General features: G+C 47.6%; 1 pseudogene; it reads left to right on the forward strand.

Moving 5' to 3' along the window:
- LOC143682987 (immunoglobulin lambda-1 light chain-like) overlaps positions 1–15,763 on the forward strand; it is a 32,792-nt pseudogene extending 17,029 nt beyond the window's left edge.
- The last annotated feature ends 11,229 nt before the right edge of the window (positions 15,764–26,992 follow it).

Below are 26,992 nucleotides of genomic sequence, written 5' to 3' on the forward strand. Positions count from 1 at the left end.
CGCTTCCGGCACCATTGGATCTGCTGGATCGTATGGTACAAGTGCCAGAGCAGCTTGTACAGCAGCATGGACCTGCCACAGAGAAAGCATAGAAATTTGAAGACAGAAAATGCCCCATGAAATGTTAAGCTAAGGGATGATATCCAGAGTTTGCCCTGGAGAACTGAAGAAATGATCCACAGACACTTAAAGAGAGAAAACACCCAGCAGAAGCCAGAAGGACCCACAAGAACTGAGACAGCCATGTTGGAAAACAACCCGAGAGAGAACAGCAGCAGACTTCGCCGTGTGCCTTACTATAAGATAGGGAAAGCCTGAACGCCATCGTCCTTTCTCGAGTGAAGGTTTCCTCTTGTACATGCCTTAATTTGGATTTTTCATGGCTTTAGAAATGTAAATTTGTAAGCTAATGAATCATCTTTGTAAAGGCAATCCATTTCTGGTACATTTCATTCCAGCAGCTTTAGCAAACCTTAACAGATCCCAACTGGGAAAACCAGACCACAGAAACCCAGGCTGTGGGTTGTAACCATCAGACCCCTCCTGACCCATCCTGTCTCCCCTCTCCCTGTCCACCCCCCCCCCACACACACACACACCTGCCATGTCCTGGGCTCCAGGTCCCACAGGGCCATCCTTTCCCACACGGTTTGTTTCTTGGTTTTCCTGGATGTCTGGTTCCTGGTCGGTGCATTGGGCCAGCTGCCTTCCAGGGCTGCAGGGAGGGCTGAGCAGGAGGTGGCTGTGAGCAGACTTCCTTGGGCGCAGAAAATCTGCACCTGAGATGTTCCCACCATAAGGACTGGCTCCAGGAAAGACAAAGGAGAGGCCAGAGGAGCACAGCAGGGTCACAGTCAGAGAGAGCCCCCAGCTCGCCCAGACTCAGAGCCTCAGGGGTGGGTGACGTCCAGCCCACTCTGCTCTGTGGCCCCCCTCTTCTGCTGGTCTCTGTTGCCTTTAGTGGACCTTCTCTTTACAGCTGCCACCAGCACTTGGGGGAAGAGGAACTGGAGAAGGGAGGTGAGAGGATAAAGAGCAGAACTTTCCCAAAGCCCCCACTCCAATTGCAGGCTGGCTCCATCCGTCCCCAAAAGTGCTGGTACCAAGTCCCGGGATGCAGTCTTTACAGCAACATGTTCTACATCTTGGGCAACAAACCCTCCCACTCTCTGCCTCAGTTTCCTCCTCAGTGGAGGGTCTCTTCCAGGGCACTGACTCAGCAACATCCATAAAGGGAGCCAGATTCTCTCACCCTTTTCCTGGAGGAGAACTAGGGGGGCTGCACCCCCAGGATGACCAGAGGAACCAGGGACATTAGGGTTCCCGGGGAGACAGACCCTGACTCTGAGGAAACTGGAAAATTCCAGAACATTTGTCATCTCTGAAAACTGGTACTTTTACTCGCTGTCCCTGACTTCTGAGTTCCTAGCAGGGAAGAGCTGAAGATGAGGAGGGCAAGATGGCTGGAATCTGAGGACAGGATGGGGTGAACATAAAGATGAGAAAACATGGGCGTAGAAAACAGAATTCCCCAGGGGTGAAGGTGGATTCTCGAGATGGAGAATTGGGCAGGGGACTGATCAGCAGCAGCCTATAAAGAAGGAGTGCTGACTGACCCAAGCATTAGCCTGGATCTGGCAGAGAACTTAGGGCATGTGCACCAGTGCTTCAGGAGACAAGGGCCCAGGTGGACCCATGGGGCTCTGTCGAGCAGCCAGGGTTCTGAGCCAGGTGTCTGCCAAGCAGGACAGCTGGGCCCAACTCTTCTGGCCCAGCCTGAATCCAGCCCTCAGCACATTTCAGGCTGCAGGGGATGGGACAGGGGCCTGGGCAGGCAAGAGCCGCAGCTGCACCTGCTGGAAAGGCACAGACCATCCCTCGAGAGTCTCCAAGTTCCAGCCAGAAGCGGATGCCCGACTGTGGTCACCACGAGAGGATGTGGTCTGCGGTGGCATCTTCCCAGAGGCCGTGGCGGGTGTACGGGCTTGGGGTTGGGGGAGGAGCATCTGGGGATAGCTCCAGTTAGGGACAGCCCCTTTTTCTCCACAACAGCTGGGCTGTCCCTGGGGGAGACCACAGTTTCCGGGACCTGAGAATGGGGTGAGTATCTCACCACACCAGACAGCTGGGGAGGGAGCAGCTTCTGCCTGGAGGTCTGGGGTTTTTTCTGCCCAATCCTCAAAGTGTGGGAAGTTCAAGGTCAAAGGCAAGAGTGGGCCAGCACCACAGTGGGTGGGGGAGAGGCTGGACTCCCCCAGGCACATGCATTATGTCTGTTAGGATGCCCACAGCCCAGTTCAGCTCCTGACTGTAATAGCTCGCTGAGATCAGGGCTCTCTGGCATTTATTTGTGTTATCCAGCCCTCAGCACTGGGCCTGGCTCTCAGAGTGGACAGATCCAGCTCGGAGTTTTAATGTGTTGAGTCAAACCATTAGGTCATGATTACAATGATCAACTTCATCTCTTTCTTCCTCCTTCTACTCCTTCTCAGTGTCATCATCATCATCAAGAACTGTTGAGGGTCTGAGATCTTACCCTACTTGCAAGCTAAAAAGTAAGCCTGCCACAATTTCAGGGATGCTGGTGGAAGACACAAGACTCCTGGATCAGAGACAAAGGACTGTCTATTACTCACAGCAATAGCAGTATCATTTTCTCACACCAGCTCCTCGAGCCCCAGTTCCCCTAGGGTGATGCAGAAAGGGCCAGGTGATACCTGCACACCTGAGTTTAGGGAGTCCAGATTTTTTATACGTGACCTTAGGCATGCTTGGGGAACACTCTGTCTTCCAAAGCTGCAAGCATGCTTGCTCTTTGCTCCAGAAGGAGATGCTATCTCTGTCTTCCACGGCTGCTCAGTATACAAGCATTCTTGGAAAGATAGTCCAGAATGAAGTCAGTCAGGGCCATTGCTCTTGATTCTTGTGGACATGCCGTGACCCCTGGAGAGCTGCCTCCCAGCAATCATTACCTGTATCAATGAAATGAAGTGACAGGCTATTTGTTCCTGCCTCCCATGGAAATGGCTGCACTGGTCTTCATCAAACTTGGCAGGAAAGTTAAGGAGTGTCTGACTCAAAATGTGGGCTGAGCAACTCTTAAAGGAGCAGGCCAGAAAATTCACTTTAGTATACCCTGATTGCCCCTTTATGAGCTGCTGAAACAAAGAGACAGAGCAAGCCCTGGCTGGGTGGCAGATCTGGAATCAAACAGACACTTCAAAGATCTCACAGCAGAAAAGGCATCTGGAAAGCCAGGAGGACACTTGATCAGTGTGAATGGCAGAAATTTGCAATCTGCTGCTTCTTTTTTTTTTTTAACAAGATAACCAATTTTTATTAGTCTTTTTTTTATGGGTCTCATTTTTTAAACTTTTTTTATTAATTAAAAAAATTAACAAACAAAACATTAAGATATCATTCCATTCTACATATACAATCAGTAATTCTTAATATCGTCACATAGTTGCATATTCATCATTTCTTAGAACATTTGCATCGATTTAGAAAAAGAAATAAAAAGACAACAGAAAAAGAAATAAAACAATAACAGAGAAAAAAAAGATTATACATACCATACCCCTTACCCCTCGCTTTCATTTACCACTAACCTTTCAAACTAAATTTATTTTAACATTTGTTCCCCCTATTATTTATTTTTATTCCATATGTTCTACTCTTCTGTTGATATAGTAGATAAAAGGAGCATCAGACACAAGGTTTTCACATTCACAGAGTCTCATTGTGAAGGCTATATTATTGTTCAATCATCATCAAGAAACATGGCTACTGGAACACAGCCTTACATTTTCAGGCGGTTCCCTCCAGCCTCTCCATTACATCTTGAACAACAAGGTGATATCTACTTAATGCATAAGAATAACCTCCAGGACAACCTCTCAACTCTGTTTGGAATCTCTCAGCCATTGACACTTAGTCTCATTTCACTCTTCCCCCTTTGGTCGAGAAGGTTCTCTCAATCCCTTCATGTTAATTCTCAGCTCATTCTAGGGTTTTGCTCAGTCCCTTGATGCTGAGTCTCAGCTCATTCCAGGATCTCTGTCCCACATTGCCAGGAAGGTCCACACCCCTGGGAGTCATGTCCCACACAGAGAGGGGGAGGGTGGTGAGACTGCTTGTCATGTTGGCTGGAGAGAGAGGCCACATCTGAGCACCAAAAGAGGCTCTCTTGGGGGTAATTCTTAGGCCTAAATTTTAAGTAGACTTGACCTATCCTTTGTGGGGTTAAGTTTCATGTGAACAAACCCCAAGACTGGGGGCTCAGCCTATAGCTTTGGTTGTCCACACTGCTTGTGAGAATATCAAAAATTCAACTTGGGGAAGTTGAATTTCTCCCCACTCTCACCATTCCCCAAAGGGGCTTGCAAATACTTTTCCAGTCACTGATCAAATCACTCTGGGATTCATCGGGGCATCACTCTGGACAAACCAACAAAATCTCATGTCCTACCTGAGATTCCAAGTACTTATGACATTTAATCAAACTATCTACATGAGTTATATTAGGAAATGCTCTAGTCAAAATATAAATTTTGTAACAAATAAACATTTTTTGCTTTAGTCTCACACATAAGGTTACATTTTAAAGTATTAATTATCATCTATTTTCAGCACCCTGCAATAATGACATTCTTTTGTTCTTCCTCATGCAAAAACATTTTTAAAATTTGTACATTGTACATTTCACTGTTATTATACACTCTAGGCATTCCTAGATTATACCATCTCGATCTTTACCATCTATCTTTCTTTCTGATTTCATTTATGTCCCCAGCCCTCCTCCCTCTATCATTCTCATGTGCAGCTTCATTCAGTGTTTTAACATAATTACATTACAGTTAGGTAGTATTGTGCTGTCCATTTCTGAGTTTTTATATTAAGTCCTGTTGCACAATCTGTATCCCTTCAGCTCCAATTACCCAATATCTCACCCTATTTCTATCTCCTGATGGTGTCTGTTACCAAGGAAATATTCCAAGTTTATTCACTAATGTCAGTTCATATCAGTGAGACCATACAGTATTTGTCCTTTTGTTTCTGGCTAATCACACTCAGCATACTGTCCTTAAGGTCCATTCATGTTGTTACATACTTCATAACTTTATTCTGTCTTACAGCTGCATAATATTCCATCTTATGTAAATGTCACAGTTTGTTTAGTCAACTGTCTGTTGATGGACATTTTGGCTGTTTCCATCTCTTGGTAATTGTTAATAATGCTGCTATAAACATTGGTGTGTAAATGTACATTTGTGTCCTTGGCCTCGTGTCCTTTGAGTAGTGACAGCATATAGATGGGTCCTGTTTTTTAATCCATTCTGCCAGACTATGTCTTTTGATTGGAGAGTTTAATCCATTAACATTCAGTGTTATTAATGCATAGGTAGTACTTTCTTCTACTATTTTGCCTTCTGGATTTTATATGTCATATCTAGTTTTCCTTCTTTTTACCTTGACTCATAGTCTTCCTTTCTACACTCTTCTCCACACCTCTCTCTTCTGTCTTCGTATCTGTCTCTAGTGTTCCCTTTAGTATTTCTTGCAGAGCTGGTCTCTTGGTCACAAATTCTCTCAGTGACTTTTTGTCTGGAAATGTTTTAATTTCTCCCTCATTTTTGAAGGACAATTTTGCTGGATATAGAATTCTTGGTTGGCAGTTTTTCTCTTTTAATAATTTAAATATATTATCCCACTGTCTTCTCGCCTCCGTGGTTTCTGCTGAGAGATCTGCGCATAGTCTTATTGGGCTTCCCTTGTATGTGATGGATTGCTTTTCTCTTGCTGCTTTCAAGATCCTCTCTTTCTCTTTGACTTCTGACATTCTGATTATTAAATGTCTTGGAGTATGTCTATTTGGGTCTATTCTCTTTGGGGTACGCTGTACTTCTTGGATCTGTAATTTTAAGTCTTTCATAAGAGTTGGGAGATTTTCAGTGATAATTTTCTCCATTAGTTTTTCTCCTCCTTTTCCCTTCTCTTCTCCTTCTGGGACACCCACAACACGTATATTCATGCGCTTCATATTGCCTTTCAATTCCCTTAGTCCCTGCTCATATTTTTCCATTTTTTTCCCTATAGTTTCTGTTTCTTGTCAGATTTCAGATGTTCCTTCCTCCAGTTCAGAAATCCTATATTCTGTCTCTCGAAATCTACCATTGTAGGCTTCCATTGCTTTTTTTCATCTCTTCTACTATGTCTTTCATTCCCATAAGTTCTGTGATTTGTTTTTTCAGACTTTCAGTTTCTTCTTTTTGTTCTTTCCTTGCCTTCTTTATATCCTCCCTCAATTCATTGATTTGGTTTTTGATGAGGTTTTCCATGTCTGTTCGTACATTCTGAATTAATTGTTTCAGCTCCTGTATGTCATTTGAATTGTTGGTTTGTTCCTTTGACTGGGCCATATCTTCAATTTTCCTAGTGTGATTTGTTATTTTTTTGCTGGCGTCTAGGCATTTAATTACCTTAATTAGTTTATTCTGGAGATTGCTTTCACTTCTTTTATCTAGGGTTTTCTTGCTGGATGAATTTGTTGTCTATCTGTTCTTTGACATTCCGTTCGGCTTTATCTGGACCTTTAGCTTCAGTTTTGTTTAACAGAGGAGAATTTTTCAGTTCTCGTTTTCTTGTTTCTTGCCCTGCTTGTGTGGTGCCTTCCCCCCCACACACACTTAGGAGGGTCTACTTAGATATTATAGACCCCAGCCAGATTTTCCCAGACCAAACTGGCCTCCTATCAGGAGGAAAGAGTCACCTGCGTCGGTTTTCCCTGACGGTGAGACCCAGCAGGTTGGAAGACTTTCCTGTGAAGTCTCTGGACTCTGTTTTTCTTATCCTGTCCAGTATGTGGCGCTTGTCTGACTGCAGGTCCCACCAGCATAAGATGATGTGGTACCTTTAACTTTGGCAGACTCTCCCTGCTGGGGGCATGGTGGAGACAGAGGAGAGGTTGTAGGCTGGTTTTAATGGCTTCAAATTACCAAGCCCTGGGGTCTGAATTCCTTGATGGAGGGATTCCACCTGGGTGGGGCTTCGCCCCTCCCCTGGGGAAGGCACAGGTTCCAGACAGGCGCCCAAAAGAGCTCACTTCTGCCAATGCCTGGGGCAGTTGCAGCCCGAAAAGTCCTGCAGCTGTATCCAGAGGCAGTCTAGCCTTTGTAGATACACAGCCACAAAAACCTCTGTTTCCTTCTTTTTTTTCCCCCTTTTACTGTCAGTCCTGCCTCCTTGGCTCCAGGGCAAAAATGAGCAACTTCCGCTTTGATCAGGTTCACCTAAGCTGGGGGCCTATTTTTAGTAGTCAGAATTTGTTAATTAGTTCCACAATTGGCGTTTGATTGTCCCCAGTCCCTGCTGCTGGTAAAGTCCTTTCCTTTCCCCTCTGGGAAGCGGCCTGTTGGGGAGGGCGCTGGCCGCTGCAGCTTTGGGAACTCACGGTTCTGGGGGGTGCTCACAGCCAGTCCAGCTGGTCCAGACTGGTGTACGCTGTGTGTCTGGTCACTATCGCGGCTTCGGGAGCTGCTCTGTACTGTTTCTGGTTATTTAGTAGTTGTTCTGGAGGACGAACTAAAATGCGCACGTTGTTAAGCCGCCATCTTGACCTGGAAGTCACCTTTTATTCACCTGCTGCTTCTTTTCTGGGCAACTCTGCAGTGTCCTCCAGGGTCAGGAGCAGCAGGATTTAACAAGAGCTGATGTTTCCCCTAACCACATCAGGTAAGCCAGGAGCGGTCATAGTGTGCTAATGACAAAAATAATGAGGATAACAGCTACCAATAAATTGCCAGCATGCAGCTCTTCATGTCCATTATCTCAGGTTGCTGCCCCTCCCTGCAGTCCTATGTGGTGGCACAACAAGACCCTTCCCCACCAGGATAGGGGGTGAAGATGGTGGAGTGTGGGGGGGGGGGTGCAGGGCAGGTCTGACCGCAATGGAAATAAAAGAAATCTTGACTCACCCAGATTCAAACAGTGTTTATTGAGCAGTTGCTCTGTGCTGGCCTCTGGATTTGAGTTTTCCCGATGCACCCATCAGCCTGATCCCAAATGGGCCTTTGGGATTAGGAGTCATCAACAACATAACAGGTCCTGGTCCCATGGAGGAGCCAGGCCTCAAGGTCAGACCCAGTCCTGTCCCCGCTTGGCTGGGTGGGGTCCCAAGAGTACCCAGTCTGCCCTGTCATCAGTTTCCTTATCTCCACACGGGGGTGCGGAGATGCTTACCTCTTTGGATGAAAGCATAAAGCACCCAGCTGGCATCCGAATGGAAACAGCAGCACTATCCTCATTTTGCCATTATTCCCAGGCTTCAGAAATGACCCCAACCCAAGCCCCCTGCCCTTCCCTCCCTTCTGCCACCACAACCCACCTCGGACCATATCCAGCCCAGGGAGAAGTCTCTGGAGCCAAATATAAACCTCCTGTGTGAACATGTGATGCTAAAAACTAAGGGCCGTGCTCATTGCGCCTCCCTCTCAGGATGAGCCTGAGCCCTGCATTCATCTTCTAAGGGCCTCAGGGTTCTCGCCTGGAAAACAGGGACACGTGTCCAAGGTCACACCAAAAGTCATTCCAAAGACCCACGTAATGGGAAGGCAGAAAAGGAACCTGCCTTCATTCAAATTTCACTAGGCCAAGAAATTAAAACCACACAAAGAACCCAACAAACACAAAATTACAAAGAAAAATAAAAGTAAAATATATAGAAAACAAACAAGAAAAACAAAACATAAAATAAAAAATATTAAAGGGAAAAAAAATAAATGAGAGGGGGAAAAACACAAAATGAAAAAACGAGAGAAAAAACCTAAAACAAAAAAGAGAAGATATGTAAAATTAAAATACAAAAACACTTGAAGAGCAAGCCAAAAAAAGGAAAAATGAACAACATTAAAAAAATAACATGCACAGGACAGGCCACAGTGGCTCAGCAGGCAAGAATGCTCACCTGTCATGTCAGAGGACCCGGGTTCGATTCCTGGTGACTGCCCATGTAAAATAAAAAAAATAATAATGATAAAAAAAAGATTTAAACTTTAAACATAAAAAATTAAAAAATAACACGCACACACAAAAAGAGGGGAAGCAAGTTGGTCTTGGGGTGACCGGCAGGACAGATGCCACAGCAGGCACCTCCAGAGCCCATGAAGCCCAGGGCAGGCTGGAAGGCCTTTTGCTCCCCGCCCAGCACCCCGGGGCCCAGAGGCAACAGCTGGTCCAGCCCCTGGAGCCTGCAGAGCTTGTTGGACAGGTAAGCGCCGAGCGGGTCACAGAGGGACAAGGGGGGTCCCTGTGATCCCAGCCCAGAACGGGGGACAGAGGGGAGAGGGCAGTGACCGGGGAGACACATGAGCAGGAAGGAAGGATGTCTGGGAGAGGCAGGGTCTGGCAGAAGCTGTCTTTATTTGACACGTCGCTCTTTTGCTCATTGCTGATTTTGTGCATGAATATTTATTTTTCAATAGTGTGATGAAATACGATTTGTCTTGGTCACTGAGTTTTGGACGCCCCTTGCATTTTGCATCCTAGGTTAGTACCTCACTTGCCTCACCCTAGCTCCGGCCCAGCTCTTGGAAGATGGTGGTAGGGAGACAGGGGCAGGATGTTCCAGGCGGGTGGTGGCTGCTGCCCAGGCATCCGGCTCCTTTCCGCAGACACACCACCTCTGCCCTCTTACCTCAGAGGGCAGGGGCCACTGGCTCAAGGGTCAGGGTGGGTCTCACCTCCTGAGACTGGCCCTCCAGAGCTCAGGCCACCCCAGGGTGCCTCTGTAGAAAAGGCCCGGGTGGGGGTCCATGTGGGACCCCCACCCCCACCCCTGGCTGTGCAACCCCAGATAAAGCACAGAGCTTCTGAGCTTATTTGTAACCAGCAGCCAGGGAGGAAGGGACACTCTCATGGATTGTAGAAGGGAGTTTAAACTGTGCAACCATTTTAGCAACATGCATCAAGTTACAACAAGTTTATCCAAAAGTTTACTTTATGGAATTCCACCTCTAGGAATCTGGCCTAAGGGAGGAAGACTGAGAGATATGGCCAAAGGGGTGACACACAAGTCTGGGTAGGGCAGCACTATTTATAATGGGAGAAAACTGGAAATAACCTAACTAGCAGCAGAAAGAGTATGATAAGATGCATGATGGGATATCCTTCATAAGGAATTCTACACGGAACTTCAAATTTATGCTTCTGAAGCATATTAGCATGGGAAAAGCTATTTAAAAAAAAAAGGATGCAATAATGTGAAGTTTACTGAGTGCATCCAATTGTGCTTTAAAAGTATGTGTGCATTTGCAAAAGTCTCTCATCTGAAAACACGGAAAAATATTAAGGATGTGTCTTTGGTGGGCTGGGGTTACGTTTGATTTTGATTTTTGCTATATAATTGGCTGTAACCTTCAAACCATTCACAAGAAGATAAACTTTATTTTTGTCTTCTACAATAATTTTTAATACAACAGTACCAAGTGCTTGTTGCCAAAATAAAAATGAAGCATGGAAATATATAAAATAAAAAGTGAATGTTTTGCCATAACATTGTTTTCTCTTCTCCCCAAAACCGGGTCCTCAGAGATGACACTGAGGGAAATATGTGCTATACATTTCTGGACTGTTTCCTATGTATGCGTGCTCCTGAAACACACACACACACGTGGATATTGAAGGAGTTGGCAAAGGAGGAGCTATATTCTACATACCATCCTGCAACTAACTTTTCTTTTTTAGTTTTTGTGCTAGTACCAGATTACAACCCCAAATTTCCTCCTTTAACTGTGTTCAAATACATAATTCAATGCAGTGAAACTAGTTTTTTAAACCACATGTTGCTGACATTTTATAGGTCAGTCTACATGGATGAGAAGATCTTGTAATGGCTTTATGAGAGTGCAAAATCAGGATGAACGGGAATTTGTTTTTACCTTTCTCCTTTTAATGGACATGTAGGTTACTTCCATCAAAAAATAATTATGGGTGGTTCAGTGGTAGAATGCTCGCCTTTCATGTGGGAGACTTGGGTTCGATTCCTGGACCATGCACCCCCCCCAAAATAAAAATAAAATAATTACAAGTGATTTTGCAGTGGAAACTGGTGTGTGTGTGTGTGTGTGTGTGTGTGTGAGGCACACTTACATATACCCACAGGTTAAATCCCTAAAAGTAGATTTGCGGGGTTGAAGAGAACGTGCTTTTGAAATGCTCATAGGTGGAGCTTAGTTATCTTCCCAAAATCTATTCCAATTTATAGTCACTACAGGGAAGGGCGGTGCCCTTTCCCCTTCCTCCTTGCTGGTCTTTTGTGTTGCTCATCTGGCGTGCAAAAAATAGAACTGTTGGCCATTGTTTTGTGCACTATTGAATCATTGGTGAAACGTGTTTTCCTTTTGTATTTTTACCGAGGTGGATTTCTTCTGTGAATTGACTGGTCCTAACTCACCTGATTCAGTTACCTGTGTTCAGATTGTTTGGAGTCTCTGATGGTTTTGTAGGAACTCTTTATATATTTTGGATATTAACTCTTTGTCTAGTATATATGCTTGAATATTTTCCCCTAGTCTGTTTTATGGCTTTTGCTTATCAGGTCTTTCACTATAGGGCAGTTTTTAATTTTTATGTGTCTGATTGGTATAACTTCCCCTTTGTGGTTTTGGCAATTTGTGCCATGATTCAGAAAGTCATCTTCATTTCAATAGTATAAAATTATTTTTCTATATATTATTCTGGTAATTGTATCATTCTGATGTTTTTTGATTCACCTGGAGATTATTTTTTGTGGACGTAAGAATCCAATTTTATTTTCCAAACGCAGAGCTGACCATCTCATATTTGTTGAATATAAATGCAACTTCTAGCAAATACTAATTGATTATACACATTTCTGCTTCTGAACTCTCTCTGTGGTTCTATCGATCTATTAATATCTATTGATATATGCCTATATCAGACCCATATTGTTTTAATTACTTTAGCTTTATAGTATGTTTTGATATCTGATGAAAGAACCCATCATTAATGTTCTTTTTTAAAATATGTGTCATTCCCCAACATTATCCTTACTGCCAGATTTTAGAACCAGTTTGCTACTTTGCATAAATGATTCTTTTGTTGTCGTGCTTGTAATTTTATAGAATATATAGCTAAATTTGAGAAGAATTTTACAATGTTCAGCATTTCCATGCAGGAACATAATGTATCTCCATTCACTCACTTCTCTATTATGCCAAGTGCTTTATAATTTCTTCATGTGAACCTTAGACATTTTATGTTTACACCTAATAATTTTTATCGAAGTTGTAAATTTCCCCCAATTTCATATATAAACATGTTTACTCCGGGTGTAGAAGGGAAACCTACTGAGTTTTGTATATTGGTCTTATATCCAGTCACTTTAGGAACTCTTGTTTTAGTTTTAGTAGTTTTTCTGCTGGTTCTCATGGGTTTTTGTTGTTGTAGTTTTTAAGTAGATTATCACATCATCTGAAAGGAACAATTTTCTCTCCTTTCTTCTAATACTTATGACTCCTTAAAATTTATCTCACTTCATTGGCTAGAATTTCCAAAATACGTTGACTAATAAAACTGAGAGTGTGTGACTTTGCCTTTAACTCTTAAGTCTGCAGTAAAGCTTCTGGGAGAAGATCCTCAACTAGTAAGCATTTAACTTACTAAAATGCTGGGTGTTTGCTTTCTTTAAATCAGAATTAGGTATTGAATTCATATTATGTTTATATTAAATTTTACTTCAAAAGTCTTATGTGCACATCATACATACAAAGATGGTCCTACTGCTAAGGTAGAAAATGCTGGCTTCAATATCATGGGTTATCATATTTAAATACACAATTTAAATATAATACATTGGGGAATAAATCAGAGTTGGCAAAACCTGAGGATTCTTGCAGTCACAAACTCTTGGTGTGTGATTGGGTGGCTCTTTTTTCTCATTATTTTAATGGTATTTTTATGTTATGGACAAAGAGGGCAATTCGATAAGCTGAAGCATCCTGGCGTGGCTCTAGGTCCCTGGCTTAGAGAGAGAGAGCTGCTAAAATGAGGACACTGCCAGAGAGCAAGTGGTGGGGAAATGGGATGAGTTTTGTTCATGATCTGTTGAGTTGGAAGTGCCTGGAAACATTCGAGCAGAGGTATGTTCAGGGGGTAGAATGTATATGAATTTGGAGTGGCGAAGAGAGGTGAGGTCTGGAAGGACAGCTCTGAGACCCCTCAGGCAGTCATCAGAGTGCAGGGTCAGACGCACAGAGAGGGGAACCTAGGCTGGTGGCTGTACATGGGTTGGGAAGAAGGGGAGGGCAGACCTCATCAGTGCATCCTGCAGGGATGAGGCACCATGGGGCCTGGGCAGGGCAGTGATCTTGGCTGTACTGAGGGCCTTGGCCTGAAAGGTTTTGGGGAGAGATTAAACAGTGTCTGGTGCAGATGGGGGCTCAGTGGCTGATGCCGATAGCTAGATGGACAGATGGATGGATGATGGAAAATACACAGATGGATGATGGATGGATGGATAGATGGATGGATACATTGATGGATGGACAGATGGACGGACAGATGGGTGGTTGGATAGATAGATGGAAAACGTACAGATGGATGATGGATGGATGGATACATCGATGGATGGACAGATGAACAGACAGATGGGTGGTTGGATAGATAGATAGGTGGAAGATGGATGAATGGATGGATGGATTGATGGACGGACAGATGGGCAGTTGGATAGATGGATATGGCTAAGGCTGTGCTCACCCTAGGGGTGCCCCAGCCTCTAGGAGGCTGGCTGCCCACCCCACTGTGCCCAGGACACCACCCCACTTGCTCAGCCATGTGCCCATCATGCCCAGTTAGTTCCCACCAGCCCGGTCTCCAAGAGGAAGGCCCCAGATGCTGGTCCCATGCGTGTGGGTCTCAGCCTCAGTCACCATGGTATGTCTTCAGCGGCGGGACCCAGCTCACCATCCTCGGTAAATGGCTCTCACAGCCTTTCCCAGCCTCTCCACCCCTCTCCTGTCTCCACAAAGTCAGTGTCCCCTCTCTCTCCCCAGCCTGAGGACTAACACCCCTTTCCTTTCTCTGTGGGGTCCAGAGGAGGCAAGTTGGTCTTGGGGTAACCGGCAGGACAGCTGCCACAACAGGCACCTCCAGAGTCCAGCAGCTGCTCTGTGCCTGGCTCCAGAGCCTGGGGCTGGGAGTTTGGCCTCAGGACGGTTCCTTCCCCACCTCTAGGGCAATGCCGGGGTGGGGGGCAGAGGTGTCTGACGAGGGGATCTGGGGAGGTGTTAGAGAGAGCCCCAAGCCCCCAGTCCTGGGCTGAGGACTGAGAAGGCTGCATGGGAGGCCTGGGGACACGCCGGGGCTGGGCTGGGACCTTGGGCCCCGGGGAGGCAGGGGGCAGCCCGAGGGGAGCCCACAGACAGCAAAAGGGGGTCCGGCTTCCTCTAGGGATGCAGAGACAATGAGACTGGGCGAGGGGGCAGCAAGCCCGTCCCTCCCAGCACAGTGGTCAGAAAGGAGCGGGGCGGAAAGCCCGGGCATCGGGGTTCTGTCAGGTAGAGGCTCTCTGTCCCCGAGCTCCTTCGCTGCTGAGGCCCCGCTGTCTGCCCTGCCACGGGGCTTGCCCCCTCTCTCCACCTTCCACAAAGAGTCATTTGACCTGCTGGTGATGGCCTGGAGCAAATTGGGGGTGTAGAGCACTACTCAGCTGTAAAGTGAGTCAGGATTTGTGGGGGCCCCAGAGATGAAGGTGGGGCCGCTGGGCCCTCACCCCCAAAAGGCCGCTGAGGAAATGGATCTGAGGTTGGACAGTGTGGAGAGGAGAAGTATACGAAGCCTGGCGGTGCTCTTGGGGGCTGTGGCTAGAAGGAGCCACCCTACTCACCCCAAAAGCTGGGAAGGCCTGGCTCGGGTAGCCCCTGGCCCCCAAGCAAGATGGGGTACTCCAGGCCATACCACATTCCAGGCACAGGTTCGGGGCTCTGTACACACCACCAGGACCATCCTGTGGGCTGGGCAGGGCACCCCAGGTCAGAGGGCAGGGGCCCGGGTGTGGAAAAAGTGGCATGGGGCACGTGGATGGCAAAAGATGGGTTAGGGCCCTGCAACACTGTCCTGGGTGCTGGGACTGAGGCCCAGATGCCAGGGACACCAGGGGCCAGGAAGGACCGCCTGACACTGTTAATGGGGAAAGAGAGGCAGACAGAGGCAGCATGCAGCCAGGTCCCTGGAGGAAGGACATTAGGGGAACGGCTTCTAAAGAGAGCGTTGGGTTCTCTGCTTCCCAAGGAGCTCCACATAAGGAGGGAAAAGCAAGAAGAGGAATGGGAAAGGATGTTGTGAACATCTGCCAGGGTTTAGGAGGGAACAGGCAAGGGGCCACCAAGGCCCCTGGCTCTTCCTCTGCACACCTCACATTATCTCTTCAACTGCAGGTCAGCCCAAGGCTTCACCCAATGTCCACGTGTTCCCTCCATCCCCTGAGGAGCTGGTGACCAACCAAGCCACTCATCAGTGACTTCTACCCGGGCAGCGTGGATGTGACGTGGAAGAGAGGGGGCAATGCCATCTCCCAGGGTGTGCAGACCAGCAGGCCCTCCAAGCAGGCCGACAGCAGGTATGCGGCCAGCAGCTACCTGTCCCTGGACAGCGCCCAGTGGAGAAGAGGAGACACCTACGCTGCCAGGTCACCCATGAGGGCAGCATGGTGGAGAAGAGCGTGGCTGCTGGACAGTGTCCTTAGCTCCCTGCACCTCCACCTTCCCTGGCTGCAGGACCCTGCCAGAGTCACCCCCTCAACCCTTCTGCCTAATCCCAAAACTCTCTCAAGAAAGGATCCTCATTCTCATTCACGACGCTCCTCTTGGCTCACTTCTTTCCATGCACTTGGCAGCTCAAATCTTCCAGATTGAACAGAATCCATTCTTTAATTGGAAATCCTCCACGTGGTGGAGGTTGGGTGTTTCCTTGTGGGGTCCTTTCATTGTTACCCTAGAAACTCTGACAGAAGTTTCCAGAAGAGGGGCACTGAGGCCACAGTGGGCCCCCAGGCCTGGCCCCATCCCCTGCCCTGGCCTCCTTCACTGTGGGGACCAGGCCTGCCTCCAGATGCCATGACACCCTCTCCATAGTCACCATGGCCTGCAGGAGAGTCTCCCCTCCCCTTCCCGGACATACGGGGCCTCCACACTCCAGGACAGCACCCACCCACCCACACCTGCTTGGCTCAGTGACCCCACGAAACCTCCCGAATGTCCCCATTCTAGGGATCTGCCAGCTGTCGCCCCATAAAACTTCATTGCCATCAGAGAACCTGCTCTCTGATCATTTTTTGCTTGTCCCTTATTTAATTTGCATTCTCTCTGGGGTTCCCTGGTTTGGGGGGTCCTTCTCAGTCAAAGTGGAGCAATCCAAGGGAATGGCCTGCCCCAATCCCAACCCCACTGCAGCAGCTCCAATCCCAACGGCAGCCTTGAAACCAGCCAGGCCACGATGAGCCGGTTCCCTCCATACCAACCCTTTCCCCCCGACTCTGTCCAGGTCCTTTTCTCCTACAAACGCCCCACCCAATCCTGCCTCCATCCTGTATGGAGCTGCCTTCCAGAATATGCCCTGGTGCTCTACCTCCTGCCCATCCTCCTTTCACTGCTCCTGGACCTCTTCTTCCCTCTCTACCTTCTGGGTTCGCCTCCTCCCCTGGCACAGCCTACAGATGGGGACGCCACAGCCAAGAGACCCTACATGACCTACTCAAGGGCCCACTTAGATTCTTCCCTCGGCAGCAGGTTCAAAGGCATAAGAGCCAGAGGAGGAAGCCAGGAACAAACTGTCACACAAAATGCTTGCCTCGAGTCAGGATACTTGCCTGTGATCATCTCTGAGCTCCCCAGGAGCCAATGGGAAGAGGGAAATCAGGACTGCATAACTTCTACGAGATCAGAGTCTTCACCTGAGGAAAATTGGGGCTCTTAACATAGAGTACTTATGTCATCATTTAAACACGGGGGACATGTGTTCCCTAAAGTCCAGCATTGCTGGGCACTGGGCTCTAATACACTCCCAGGTGACAGCCTTGGGACACTGTAAGGACAATGAGCCAGTGCTATCAGCAGCCCCTGCAGGGAGGCCTTTGTGCAGGCAAGTTACTCTCACTGTGGTCACCACGTCACATCGCTGGGTCGAGGTTGGCACAGCCCCTGCCTCCCCAGCGGGCTCTGACAAGATGGAGAAGGTGGACTTTCCCAGCCTCTTGTTTGCTGCAGTGGCCAAGCTTGGCAAGTCCCTGGGCCAGCATCCCAGGTTGTGCCCTTGGCATGAAACCCCATTGCCCAAGGCCACACACATTGTTGCCTGCCTCCCCCGTGGTGTACCAGCACCCTGAGCTGCTCCCCGCTCCCAGGAGCCCACGAGCGATGGGGCATTCCAGCGTGTGTGGTGCACGGCGTCACCTGCCCTCTTCCCCAGAGCATGTTATAGATGGGAGCACATCTCCACTCAATCCCGGACATTGGTGGGAAGACCAGCTCCAATACACAGACGTACATCCCCAAATTGTGCAATGAGGCTCAGCAGCTATGAGGGCGGGGGGTGCAACAAATGGTGTGGATGAGACTCAGGGCCCAGCCCTGCCAGCCCTGCAGGGTCCCAAGCTCCAGCTCCCCCCAGTTTGGGGCTCTGTGATACAGGTCCCCAAAGATGGTCATGGAGGGGCCAGGCTACGTGTCCTGGTGAGTCCCTCCCTTGGCTTGTTTCCTGTAACAAATGACCCCCAAATGAGTGGCTTAACACATCACACACATATATTGTCTTACAGTTCTGTAGGTCAGAAATCCAAAATGAGTCCCACAGGGCGGCAGTCAACCAAGGCTGACTTCTGGGGGCTCAGTGGGGGGGATCCGCTTCCTTGCCTTTCCCAGCTTCTAGAAGCTGCGCCCCTTCCTAGTTTCAAGGCCCTTCCTTCATCTTCAAAGCCCACGTGTGTGGCTTCTTCAAACCCATCTGTTTCACACATGCCTTCCCACCTCTCTGCTTCCATCTTCACATCTCCTTCTCCCACTCTGAGGCCCCTTGTCCCTCCTTTCCCTTATACGGGTACTTGTGATAACATTGGCCCCACCTGGTAACGTGGGGTGACCTCCGCCACTCAGGGTCACAGTCACATCTGCAAAGTCCTCATTGCCATGTGAGCCGAGTTTCCAGGGATTGGGTCATGGGCATTTGGAGGCCGTTCGTCAGCCAACTTGGCTCCACTTCCATGCTCTATGGATTCGGGAAACCTTCTCCCACAGTCCTTGTAAGGGATCAGGAGCTCGACCTCAACCGAGTGGAAAGTTCCCCCCAGGCCCACCCATGAAGAACACCCAGTAATGGGGCCAGGATGTGGGAATCACACAAACCTGTTTTTGCAAAAGCTAATAGCACTTTTTGCTTCTGTAGATAAGCTTGCTTGCTTACAGCTGCAAAACCAGGGTGTGGGTCTGGTGAAACTAGCGCCACTTCTCTGCTTCTGTGAGTAAGCTTGCAGTTTCAGCCTTTATAAGCCCACCCTGCAAGCCCCACGCTGCTGCTCTCTGAATCCTCCGTCTTGGGATTTCTGAGGCAGTCACTGGCCGGCTAATAAAGACTCCAAATTGGCTTGCAGTTTTGGAATTTGGGGTCTCTCTTTTGGTGTGCCCCACAACAATCCTCTCTTTTTCTTTGTGTCCTGGTGTCCTGTCCAGGCCCTGGTCTGTCCCAGTCTTGGGGGCCTCCCCAGCCCAGGCTCAATTCCCCCTTCTCCCTGTCTCTGAGGCCCCTCTTCTTCTAGGGTAGTGGGGAAGGGACTTTGATTTTTGCCACAGCCCCAAGCCCCTGCCAAAATCCATGGCCTCAGGGACAGAAGAGAATGAATTCTTAATGCCCCATCCACTTCCTCTGGGTCAAAACTCAGGCTCAGGTTAGGGAATTGTTCATGCATAATGGGCAGGGGTGGTGGGCACTTCTGGTATTGGGTGGTGGCGAGGGCACCACAACGTAGTGGAGTGATAAATCCCATTGAATGGTTTGCTTGGGAAGGACTCAGAAGTGCTATATATGTTTCCACAGTTTGAAAAATTATAAAGAGATGATAACAACTAAAGGCAATACACGACCCTGATGGCATCTAATAACAGAGGAGAGAAGACCCCAAAAGACATTACTGAGATATATGAAAAATAGGAATCTAGACTGTAAGCTTTATATCAATACTTGAGCTTGATAACTGTACTTAAGGTGGTTACATAAGTGAATATTCTTTTTCTTAGGAAATGTACATGGCAATATTGTGTTCAAGGAAAATGATGTGTAAAACCTACTCTCAAATGCTTACGAAATTGGTAGAGATAAGTAATTAGATAGAAAGATAAAGACAGACAGATATAGATAGATTCAATAATAGATTTGATGATAGATGAGATGATAAATAGATGATAGATGAGAAAGATAATAAATGAGAGAGAGAGAGAGAGATGACATGAGAGATGAGAATTCCTGGATCCTGAGAGAAGCAGCTGGAACCAGAGTGAAGGAGATTTGGCTGCAGAGGCCCCCTGCTAGGGACTGACCCTCCCAGGTGAGGGGCCGCCGCAGTCCCACAGTGACCGTCAACTCTCAGCACCTGGAATGCTGGACAGGTACCTGGTACCAGGCCCTGAGATCTAGAGTTGGGCAGGCCTGGATTTGAGTCCCTGCTATAGCCTTGGGCAGGTCTCTGAAGCTCGTGGAGAAGGCAGGGGAAGGGCAGAGGAGACCTGACTCCAGGGACCCTCAGGCCCCCAAGACAAATGTCCAGGAGGGAGCAGCAATCCCCGGACAATCAGCTCATGGGAGTGACTTGCCCTCTTGGACCCACTTCCCTGAACCTCCCCTGCCTGAGCCCCTCAATGAAACCTCAGTAACAACTCCTGCCCTAGGTCTAACAGTGTTCCCCCAAATTCATGTCCACTTGGAACCTCAGGATGCAACCTTACTTGGAAATGAGGTCTTTGCAGATGCAAACAAGTTAAGTTGAGGTCATACTGGATTAAGGTGGGCCTTAAATCCAATGAGACTGGTGTCCTTAGAAGAAGAGGGAAATTTGGATACATGGACAGAGACTCAGAGGGAAAATGGTCATCTGAAGACCAAAGAAGAGATTGGAGTGATGCTGCTACAAGTCATGCTGGGGCTAGCAGGAGCTGGAAGAGGCCAGGAAGGCAATGTGGTTTGAATCATGCACCCCAGTTTGGACAGGCTCTTGATCCTCATTCTGCTGGTTGGGAACCCATTGTAGATAAGTTCTCCTCAAGATGTTACTTCAGTTAAGGTATGGCCCAGCTGAATCAGGTTGGGTTTTCATGTGGATGACTGGAGTCCTTTATAAGCAGAGTGAAAGCCAGATGGAGAGAGATGTCATAAGGCAGCCAGAAGCCAGAGATCTATCAGAACCCAGAAGAGAAGGAGAAGACACCACCAATGTGACAGAAAAGCCAAGGACCAAAGATGGCCAGCAGCCCACCCCAGAACATCACAGTCTTCCAGGAGAAGGCATCGCCTTGCTGACACCTTGATTTGGGGCTTCTCCTTACTTCAAAACTGTGAGCCAATAAGTTCTCATTGTTTAAGCTCACCCATCGTATTGGTATTTGTTTCAGCTGCTGAGAAACTAAAACTGAAGGTGTTGTGGGTTGAATTGTGTACACTCCCCACCAAGAAATATGTTCAAGTCCTAACCCCCTGTCCTACAAATGTGACCTAATTTGGAAACAGGATCTTTGAAAATATGATTAGTTAGGTGAGGCCAAACTGTTGAGTGGACCCTAAGCTAATATGATTGGTATCTGTATAAAAGAAGAGAAGTAACACAGATGCAGAGAAGATTATGTGGCATTGGAGGCATCTAGAAGCATTGGAGTGATGCATCTAGAAACCAAGGAACATCAACGATGGCCAGCAAACATGAGAATCCAGAAGAGGCAAGGAAGGGTTCTCCCTCCAGGTTTAAGAGGGAGCACAGCCCTGTCCACCTTGGTTTCTGACTTCTCATATCCAGAACTGGGAGACAATACATCTCTGTATTTTAAGCCACGTCGTTTGTGGTACTTTATTATGGCAGCATTGGGAAACTAAGACAGTTTTTACTAATGAATAGTGGTGGGCTGCTGTAACAAATATTTTAAGACTGTAGAAGCAATGTAGAAGGAATTGGGTAATAGGTACACTATTCCAACGGCTGGAAGAATTTTGAAGTGCTTGATAGTGAATCCTAGATTGCTCTGAAGAGACTGTTGGTAGAAGCATGGATGTTAAAAGTGATTCCACTGAGGGCTTAGAAAGAATTGAGGAGAGCTGTAGAGAGAGATTGTGTCATCCTAGAGAACACAGGGCTTGTCATGAACAGCATGTTGCTAGTAATGTAATGTAAATGTTGGTGAGGCCTTAGAAGGAAAGCCTTTGGAAGGAAATGAATAATGTGTTCTTGAATGTTGCAGGAAAGGTCATCTTTGTTATAAAGTGACAGAGAACTTGGTAGAATTGTGTTCTGATGGTGGCTGGAAAGCAGAACTTCTGAATTGCGAATTTGGGTATTTCATTGAGGAGAGTTCCAAGAAATGTGTGGAAGATATGGCCTGTTTTCTTCTTGCTGCTTATAGTAAAATGCAAGAAGAAAGAGATAAAACATTAAGCACAAAGAAGCCAGCACTTGATCATTTGAAAAATTCTCAGCCAATCTCAGATAGGGCCAAGGGTATGGTTAGACCGCTGTTAACGAGAATAGGTATGTTTTCTGCGGATCCAATCAACATCTAGCAGAAGCCAGGAATGAAGATTCAGTTATCCGGAAAAGATCTGTGGGAGGACGTTCTTGTCTGATGGCTTGGGACCCCTGTGAATAGCACAGGAGACCAACAAGCTTTTCTTGAGAAATTTATACCAGCAGAAACACTGCCAGCCTAGACTGAAAAGGACAGAGATGGAGCAAAATGAAGAAAGTATAACTTCAATGGCAGAGTCAGAGACGCACAGGCCAGGACCAATAGGATCTCCTTAGGTTGGGAATGTGACAAGTGGGGCATTCACCCCACGTGGGCTGGAAGGACAGAGCATCAAGGCTCAGATGATGACTCTCAGTCCTTGAAATCTAATGGAATTACCTTTCTAGATTTCAGCCAGGTTTGAGACCGTAATCCCTATTTTCCTCCTAATTCCTCACTTTTTGGAATGGGTGTGTCTGTCCAATACCTGTCCCACCACTGTAGTTTGGAAGTACATCACCTTCTTTCTGGTTTCACAAGTCCATGGATGGAGAGGAATTTTACCCCAGGACGGAACCCATCCCAAGTCTCACCCATAATGGATTAAGATGAAATTTTTGACAATGGGTTGATACTAGAAAGGTTAAGACTTTGGGGGATGTTAGAATGGAGTGGATTATTTTGCATACGGGAAGGACATGGATTTGGGGGTCCCAGAGAGGGGACCATTAAGAGTTTAATTGTGCCTCCCCAAAAGACATGTGCAAGTTCTAGCTCCCATGCCCATGAATGGGAACTTATTTGGAGATAGGGTCTTTGAAGATGTGATGACTTAAGATGAGGTCAGACTGGATTGTGGTGGGCCCTACCCCAACATGGCCAGTGTCCTTATAAGAAGGGGAAAATTGGAAACACATTCAGACAGAGGGGAGAGCACTGTGTGTAGATAGAGATGAGAAAGAAGACCATGAGCAGATTGGTACAGAGAGTGGGGTGACACATCTATAAGCCAAAGAGCACTGAAGATGGTCATCAAGAAGCTGGAAGAGATAAGGAAGGATTCACCCCTACAGGTTTCAGAGGGAGTATAGCCTGCTACTCCTTGATTTCAGCTTTCTAGCCTCCAGAATTGTGAGGCAATACAGTTTGTGGTAAATTGCAACCCTAAGAAATTATGCATTGCATGTCCTTGCAGTTACAGTCATTGGAAGCTGCTTCAGTTGGCTTCCCACAGATTCCTGAGAGGTGTCAACTGAGAAATAACAAACAAATGCTAGGCTACAGAGGCATTTATTTGGGGGTCTGAGAATTGCAATTTGGAGAGCACAGATTCGGGTAGCAACCCAAGTTGTGTCTCCTCTCAGCACTTCCAAGCACGGGTTTTTAAAGAAAAAGATGATCACATAAAATGTTTGTGATATTCGAGGCACTCCAAATGTGCTTCATGTGAGTTTACTGATTTCTTTATCTCATGGTTTGTCCATGGTGTCCGGAGCCCTTAGGGTTTTGAGGAGCATCGTTGCCTGTGGCTCCTAAGACTTTGGCAGTGTGTGGTATCTGGCTGAGATGTGCAAGAGTGACCTCCAGAATGGCCTCCCAACTCTGTTTTAAATCTTTTGGCTAATAAAAATAGAGCAATAATACAGTAAAAATACAGCAACTCTATTTTGTCTTATTTCCTTTGACATAAACTTTAATGTTGATACTGGGGCTGGACCAGTGACCACCCACCCCACCCTGCCAGGGATTGGTGGTCCCAGTCTATGTGGGATCCAGGTGATCTGAGCCATCCACACTGCCTTCCCAAGTGCCCACTGGGTGCTCAGTCCACAGTGGCTGGGGACACGGTCATGGCCCCACCTGGTGGTAACCAGGAATTAAGAATTAACAAATAATGATAATTCTGAATCATAAAGATGCTTTTCTTGCTTCCTCTTAAACTGTAAAATGACCAAAGGGAAATGCCTCAGATGGCTGAACTGCCTTGATCTCTGATAACTGCTGTTTAACTATATGGCCCTTCATCTCCTAATGTAAAAACCACGTGCCTGGCCCCACTTGTACCCCCATTACCTGCTTTTCGACTTTAGAGTCTTACAATTAAAAAAAGACAGCCCCTGATGTTTATGAATGAAGAAACGTGAGTCAGTCCAGAGCAACCCACCCAATTCCTAAACTGTTTTGCTAGACAATGTTGGATATACCAAAATGGGCCCTCCTGCCATGGTAATGTGAGTCACCTACAAGTGACTTATACCCCAATGTAATACTAAGAATCACATCCACCATCATATTAAGACCAATATTTTCTGACATATGTTCTGTGACTGAGCATGTAACCAATCTGCACGTGCTCAATAATAGATCACCTGTAATCTTGTTACATCAAGCCACTGTGCTTGTAATGCTAAAACCTGCCTGTGCCAGTTTGAAAGGATGTATGCACCCTAGAAAAGCCATGTTTCAATCTTAATCCCATTATATAAATCCAGCAGTTCCTTCTAGTCCCTATTCAGTACTGTACGTTTGAAACTTTAATTAGGTCATCTCCCTGGAGATGAGACTTAATCAAAAGTGGTTGTTAAGCTAGATTAGGTGGAGACATGTCTCCACATATTCGAGTGAGTCTTGATTACTTTACTGGAATCCTAAATAAGAAGAAACATTTTGGAGAATGCGAGAGATGCTGAAAGAGCAGAATAACATAGCCACAAGAAGTGGAGAGTCCATTAGCCAGCGACCTTTGGAGATGAAGAAGGAAAATACCTCCGGGAAGCTTCATGAACCAGGAAGCCAGGAGAGAAAGCTAGCAGATGACGCTGTGTTCACCATGTGCCCTTCCAGATGACAGAGAAACCCTGACTGTGTTCGCCATGTGCCTTCTCACTTGAGAGAGAAACTCTGAACTTCACTGGCCTTCTTGAACCAAGGTATCTTTCCCTCGATGCCTGTGATAGGACATTTCTATAGACTTGTTTTAATTGGGATGCTTTCTTGGCCTTAGAACTGTACACTTGCAACTTATTAAATTCCCCTTTTTAAAAGCCATTCCATATCTGGTTTATCCCATGAAGCCCCCCACCCCCCCCCCCAGGTATATTGCATTCCAGCAGCTAGCAAACTAGAACAGTGCCCTTTGCTTGGCTGTAGTCCCTCTTGCCAGCCCATCTTGCCAGCTGGCAGGGAACGGGCAGCCCCTGCCTGCTGAGTGCCTGGCCTACATGGAGATGTGCTGGGATTTTCTAACCATGGAGACGATGGGGGAGAGAAAGGTCCAGAAGTTACGGCCAAAGAGGAGCTACCTGGCCCTAAGTAAGGGCTGGTGGCAGGTGGCCTGCCCAGATCCTGGATATACACACCCTCTCCCCACCATCCCGGGTCCAGGACCAGAGTAGGCTGGGGGAATTCTCCCTGGTCTGGTTGGGGTCTCAACTCAGTTCTGGCGTAGACGAGGTAGCAATGTAGACACTGCCCAGAGCATAGTCACATATTCAGCATCTCCTCACTGGGCGGGGGACACAGCAGTGGACAGCACAGGGACAGGACTGCTCGGAGGGTTCATGCTGGGGGAGGCAGAAATAAATCTCATCAATGAGTGAATGGTGTCATGTACTCAGTGATGGGATTAGTGCTGGGGGAAATGAAATGAGGGTTGGGGGTAGGGATGTGAGGACCAGGGCACTAGTCTCAGGATCTGGTCCTTGAGGCTGAGAGTTGGTGGCCGGCACTCAGCCTCAGTTTCCCTTTCTGAACAGCCGGGTAGATGCTAATGGAAACTTCCCTAGAGGGAAGGGACGGTTTGATGGCAAATGGATGTTCTGCAATCAGCCAAGTCCTCTGCACACTTGTTTTCATGGTTGCTTGTTGTCACATTATCATTGAGGCATTTCAGCCCCGGCCTCCAGCCAGCACCCCTGCCACCCTGGGCACCAACACCACTCACGCCCCACCTCACCCCCATTACCGAATACAGCTGGCCTGATGAAACCTAGAGTCCCTGATACCCAGAATAGCTGTGGAAACCCCACAGGGTCCAGCTCTGGCAGCAGGTGTTTTCTCATCTACCTGGGGTGGGGGTGGGGGTCAGGGTGGGAGTTTGGGCCCCAGAAGCTTTCACCAGCCCAGTGGGAGCCCAGCACCATGACCACCCGAACCCTCATGCCCCGGCCAGAACCAGCCAAGCAGCGTCTTGAAATTCCAGCCAATCAACAATCAGAATTTTATCTTCTGTTCTGGAATATTCTATTGGGGGGGACTCCCCAGGAACCATTTTAAATGCCAAGTATGAGGCTATACCTGACCATGGGGCCCAGCCAGGCACTCCGAGCTCATGGGAGTTCTGGGGGGTAGTACTGGCCAGGGCTGGACATCAGGCCCTGTCCACTGCCCCCAAATGCAGGACTCTTCGGGGTGGGGGGGTGCAGTTACTATGAAGAAGGTACAATCACAATCACCAGCCTCACTCAGAATCTGAGGCCTGAGGTGACAAGGAACCCAGAAACATGGCTGTCTCCAAGAGGTTTCATGGGTGGATAGGAGCTCAGACTGGTCATTCACTTGTCTGTCCATCCGTCTATCATCCACCCACTCATTCATCTGCCCATCCGTCTGTCCACCCATCTGCCATTCATCCATCCATCCACCCGTCCGCCATTTATCCATTCATCCACACGTCCATCTGTGGACCCACCCTGAGGTCTCCTGGGAGCCAGCCCATGTGGGGTCCTGGGATCCTCACATCCCAGGCAAGGCAGACCCAGCTCAGTCAAAATGAGACCTGAAATGTGCTTCCTTGTCCACCTTGGGGACACAGGGGCCTCAGCACTGGGATGGCCAGGAGGCCTGTCCCTGCCCAGCCCTGGAGCTTGGCACAGAGAAGACATCCCAACCCCACTCCAAGGATGACACAGGGCAGAGGGATGCTGAGAGCCCCCTACCGTCAGCAAATGTGAAAGGTGGCATGAGGGCACAGCTGCCTCAAAACAGGGCATGAGCCAAAAGGACGTTCCTGGGACACATACGAACGAGGAATCTAGACTGTCAGTTGTACATCAATGAAAGTTCTTGGACTTGGTAACTGCACTTGGATGGTTACATAAGTGAATATCCTTGTTCTCAGGAACGTGCACAGGTGTATTAAATGTTCAAAGAGCACGATGTGTGAAACTTACTCTTAAATGTTTAGACAACAGACAGACAGATGATGGATGGATAGATGG

This window comes from Tamandua tetradactyla, chromosome 5 (genome assembly GCF_023851605.1).
Source record: "Tamandua tetradactyla isolate mTamTet1 chromosome 5, mTamTet1.pri, whole genome shotgun sequence".
NCBI classification, from domain to species: Eukaryota; Metazoa; Chordata; class Mammalia; order Pilosa; family Myrmecophagidae; genus Tamandua; species Tamandua tetradactyla.